Below are 5,454 nucleotides of genomic sequence, written 5' to 3'. Positions count from 1 at the left end.
CAGAGATTTAGTCCATTATAGCCAAGGTGGGAAGCACAGCAGAGCAGAGGCAGACACGGTGCTGGAGAGAGGATGAGAGTTCTGCATCTGGATTGCCAGGCAGCAGGGAGAGAGAGACTGAGCCTGGTCTGAGCATCTGAAACCTCAAAGCCATAGAAGAATGAAGCAGACATACAATTAACATTGGCCCCCATACTTCTAATGATGATGCTTGGATAGGATCATTGCTTTCTAAAAAATGTGGGAAAAAAAAAAACAAAATGTGAGGTGTTTTTGTTGTGGTAGGAAAGGTGATCTGAATGAGTGTGAGCAAACTGCTCTTAGAAATAATTCAAACAGAAGGCCGAGCCCTTTGGAGTGTGCAGAAAGTGTGGCAAAGGCTAGCATTGGACTAACAAATGTAGATCAACAAGGGACAGGCAAGATAACCTTTTGCCATCAGAAAACACCCAGCAGGACCCCTTGCAGGCCCCAATGTCAAATGTAGCTCAATCGTTCCCTGTCAGCATTCCCCCTGTGGGGGAAACCTTTCACAAAACGATTAAATGATATAACACAGGTTGTTTAAAACCATATGGCTTTGGATGCCAGACCAGCAGTAGAAAATAAAACAAAACCTCAGGAGAAAGCATAAAGCAAATATTTTGGCAAACTTTTATAAATGAATAAAGGCCAAAGTTTAAAATACAAATAAATGGCATAGAACTTGAGGGTTTGGTAGACACGGGTGCAGATGTCACAATAATTGCACCAAAATCATGGCATCCAGGTTGGCCTCTTCAAGAAGCAAATGTTCAGCTTTCAGGGATTGGCAGTTTGTCTCAAGTAAAACAAAGTACAAGATGGGTTGAATTTACAGGGCCAGAAGGACAGGAAAATTGAAACCATATGTGGCTAATATAGCAATGAATTTATGGGGACATGATTTACTGCAGCCATGGAAACCACAGATTAACATTCCCCTAATCTTAGAAACATGCTATAAAATAAGGAATGTTCCTGAGGGAAATATTAAAAGATACTATCAAGGACAGTCGCAGACCATTCAAGCTGTAAGAAGCAAGGTACAAAAGCTGTTAGTATTTCAAAAATACCAGCCGCCCTACCTTTAAATTAGTTGACTGACAAACCTGTTTGGGTTGAGCCTTTGACATTAGAAAAATTACAGGCCTTAGAGCAGCTGGTAAAGGAGTGGTTAAATGCTCAACATATTGAAGAATTGACCAGTCTTTGGAATTCTGTATTTGTTATTAAAAAGAAATCTGGAAAATGGAGGATGGTAACAGATTTAAAGAGGTATAAATATATAAATACATAAATTTTATAAATATATAAAATGGGCTCCTTATAGCCTAGAATTCCCTTGCATTCTTTATTACCTAAGGGATGGCCTATTAAAGTGGTTGATTTAAAATACTGCTTTTTTACTATACCTTTTCAAAAACAGAATAGAGAACAATCTGCCTTCACAATGCCTACTTATAATAATTCTCAGTCTGTTAAGAGATATCAATAGAAAATTCTCCCTCAAGGGATGTTGAACAGCCTCACCCTGTGCCAATATTTTATATGGCAGCCATTAGAAATAATTTGTGTATAGTTTTCTCAGTCTATAATTTACCATTGCTTCATTATGATCACAAAATAAAAATTGGCAAAGAGTTTCAATAATTTTATGAGAGAGATAGGTAACAAATATCCAAAAATCAAGAGATTTCAGTTTATAAAAAAGGCTGATTGGATTCTACATCATATAGTAAAAGACACCCCAATTTCTGCAACCCCTTCATTCTACACTTATGCAAATAAATCAGGAAAGGCCCTTTATAAGTCAGGAAAAATAAATAAAGTGATTCAAAGTCCTTATGATTCAGTTCAGAAACCAAAATCATCTGCTCTTCTCAGTATTATTAGATTTTTCAGACTCTTAATATAATTACTGACTCTCAATATGCAGAAGGAGTTGTCTTACATATTGAAACTTCTGAACTTATTCCTGATGTCAGAATTAATTTGGTTATTTATACAACTACAGGAAATAGAAATAGGGATCATCCCATAAATATACACATATCAGATCCCGTAAAGGTCTGCCAGGCTCTCTAACACAAGGTAGTGATGAAATTGATCAGTTATTAGTAGGAAATGTGCTGAAGGTCTCATAAAAAGAGTTTTTATGAAAAAGAGTTTCATAAAAAAAATACCATGTCGATAGTAAGGGTTTAAAAAAGGATTTTTTTCTTCACTTGGTAACAAGCCAAGGAAATTATAAGAAAATGTCCTACTTATTCCTTGTGTAATCAAAATCCACTACCTGCAGGAAGTAACCAAAAGAGTACTCAAAAAAAATGAAATTTGGAAAATGAGTGTGTTTCATTTTGCAGAATTTGGAAACAAGACCTCCCTGCCCCCGAAAGATATCCATGAACCCTAAATTGCTTCACCCAACAAAAAACAGGAAGCAGTTTGGAGAAAATATTGCCCAAATTCCCAAAATTATTGTTTATAAATGTTTGTTTTCATTTGAAGGGGTATATGATATAGAGATGAATATTTTGCATTGGTATGGATCTTGGTCTACTGATACAAATTGAAAGTCAATTTTGTTATATATATACATATATTTCTACTCTTGTTTAAGGCATTAATGTTTATGCAGCTCATTTAGAAATGTAATGTATAACTAAAATTGCAGATTAATAGATAGTCATTTATAATAGTCAAATTTGTAGTCATGTTAGTTAGGTTTTCTAGATATATAGAGACATGTTTCAGTTAAATAAATAATCTTCAAGAAGTCAAAGGCCTACAGAATATGGCATTTAAAATGTTTTAAGAACTTAGACTTTTCTCAACAATAAGACATGTCTGCTTCTGGCAGCAGCAATTACTTCAGAGAGATTGATGGGCATTGAAGAAACTCATTATGGAATTTGCCTTCAATGTGACAAGGCTAGTCATTTGGGCAAGAAACTGCTCTTGTCTGGACTGCTTGATGGCATGCTATACAAACTGGACATGCAGGACCCACAGAAAAATGACTGCTGAACATTCCAAAAGATGGGATGGTCCTTCAGGGTCCCTGCTTCACAGAAGAAACTGCCAGACATTCTGCAGGATACAGAAGAAAGTGACTCACAAACTACCAAGAGAGGCAAAACAGCCTTTTAAATGTCCTGCTTCATGGAAAAGCCTGCCAGATACTATCGACCTGTAGGCTGAAGATGGATGCCCCAATATCACAGAAGAACTTTGGGTGACTGTCCAGGCAGCTAGATGTCTCTGTCAATTCTAAAGTTTTAGAAGTTGCTTACAATTCACTTTCTGTTTACTAGGTAATATTATATCCTTCTGGGGTCTTTGAAGGGTTGAAGACAGATAGTTATATGATGTGGGAGTGATTTCTTATTACTAAAGAAACTGCCTAGGCCCCTTGATAGGCCAACCCTTAGGTGGGTGGAGTAAACAGAACAGAATGCTGGGAGAAAGAAGCTGAGTCAGAGGGTCGCCATGATTCTCCCACTCCAGACAGACGTAGGCTAGAATCTCCCTGGTAAGCGCACCTCGTGGTGCTACATAGATTATTAGAAATGGGTTAAGAGGCTGAAACTAAGGGGCCAAGCAGTGTTTAAAAGAATACAGTTTCCGTGTAATTATTTTGGGTAAAGCTAGCCGTGCGGGCGGCCGGGTGCCTGGGACGCAGCCCCGCTGCTCTTATTTCAACAGTTATAGTTTCCCCCAGTTATGATAAAAGATAAATTAGATAGGAAACTTTAGACTCAAAAAGATTAAATAGATGATAATATATTTTCTTTAATTTTTCCAGATGCAAATAGACTAAATATTGTAAGTGTAATTCCTTCTTAAACCTGTTTTGTTATATGTCATTTTACTATGTTAAAATTAAAGCCTTCCTTTTTAATTAGATAGAAAATGTAAGATGGCGTCGGATATCCTTCTATATATGTGTTGCTTTTTATTGATTCATGAATAAAGCTGTTTCAGCCAATAGCTTGGCAGAGTAAAGCCAGGCAGGAAATCTGGAGAAAGAGAGAGAAAGAGAGAGAGAGAGACAATATGTAGGTGGAGTCAGGGAGACAGATGCCAGAGAACCTTACCCGGTAAGCCACAGTCTTGTGGTGATACACTGATTAATGGAAATGGGTTAATTTAAGATATAAGAGTTATCTGGGGCTCAGGTCATCATGGCGGGCAGACCTGCTGTTGCAGCATCAAGCAAGTGGCTGGATGGTTTTCGAAAATGGTATTATAATGCTGCTGGATTCAACAAACTGGGTTTAATGCGAGATGATACACCACATGAGACTGAAGATGTGAAAGAAGCCATAAGAAGGCTTCCTGAGCATCTTTATAATGACAGAATGTTTCGAATTAAGAGAGCCCTGGACCTGAGCATGCGGCATCAGATCTTGCCTAAGGAGCAGTGGACAAAATATGAGGAGGACAAATTCTACCTTAAACCCTATCTGAAAGAAGTTATTCGGGAAAGAAAAGAGAAAGAAGAATGGGCAAAGAAGTGATCTGTGGTTGAGATCTGTGGATGTGCCTGGTCTCAGCATATTTTTGTGAAGTTATTTCAACCTGAATCACAATTTAAGAATTATTTGTTCTGCAGATGCCTCACTTTAAATAAATGTGTATTGAAGCCAAAAAAAAAAAAAAGAGTTATCTGGGAATATGCCTAAGCTATTGGCCAAGCAGTGTTGTAATTAATATAGTTTCTGTGTGATTATTCAGGTCTAAACAGTCTCTACTTACAGGTGGTGGTGCACACCTTTAATCTCAGCACTCAGGAGGCAAAGGCAGGCAACTACTCAACTTTTGGGAAGACCTAAGCCACACACACCTGCCCAGTCTTTTGATCATGCTATAGGCCAGTCACCTATAAAGTTCCACTCAGAACTGTGCAGCTGAAGGTCTACCCACAAACAGCACGATGATATCTCTTCACGGTGCTTTCAGTAGGTTTATGACTTTGCGCTGGGCCACGTTCCTCGCTCTCCTTAGATGCCCAGTGCCTATGCTGTGCCACATTATTTAGAAGACTCCAAGCCTCTGACAAGAAAAGAATTCACTCCTGATATCACCCTTTATCAGACTCTCGGGCCCACTTTGGGCCCTGACTCTGACCTCACCTTCCTGGTTTTAATTAGCTGAGCAGCTGCTTGCTGGGTCTGGGGCACTGGATACAACCTTGAAAGGCTGTGTTCTTTCTCCACAAGAACCATAATTGCCACCCTCGTTCCCCAGCAATCTCTTCTCCTTTTCTTCTTTATTTCCTATTGAGAAAGGGATTTAAACTGAGCAGTTTGGATTGAAGTCACACGCCCGGCTCCTCTTCTCTAAATAGAAAGCCTCTGTCCCTTGGAGCCTTGCTTCCAAAATTAAAGAGACACCGGCCAGCTCTTTCTTCAGCTTCTCTCTGCTTCTCCA

The 5,454-nt window shown here is 38.7% G+C and overlaps 1 pseudogene; it reads left to right on the top strand.

Moving 5' to 3' along the window:
- The first annotated feature begins 4,186 nt into the window (after nt 1–4,186).
- Nucleotides 4,187–4,685, top strand: LOC101990968 (annotated as a pseudogene).
- The last annotated feature ends 769 nt before the right edge of the window (nt 4,686–5,454 follow it).

This window comes from Microtus ochrogaster, chromosome 5, assembly GCF_000317375.1.
Source record: "Microtus ochrogaster isolate Prairie Vole_2 chromosome 5, MicOch1.0, whole genome shotgun sequence".
NCBI classification, from domain to species: Eukaryota; Metazoa; Chordata; class Mammalia; order Rodentia; family Cricetidae; genus Microtus; species Microtus ochrogaster.
The sequence above is the reverse complement of the archived record's forward strand: the minus strand, read 5'-3'. Positions and strand labels throughout refer to the sequence as shown.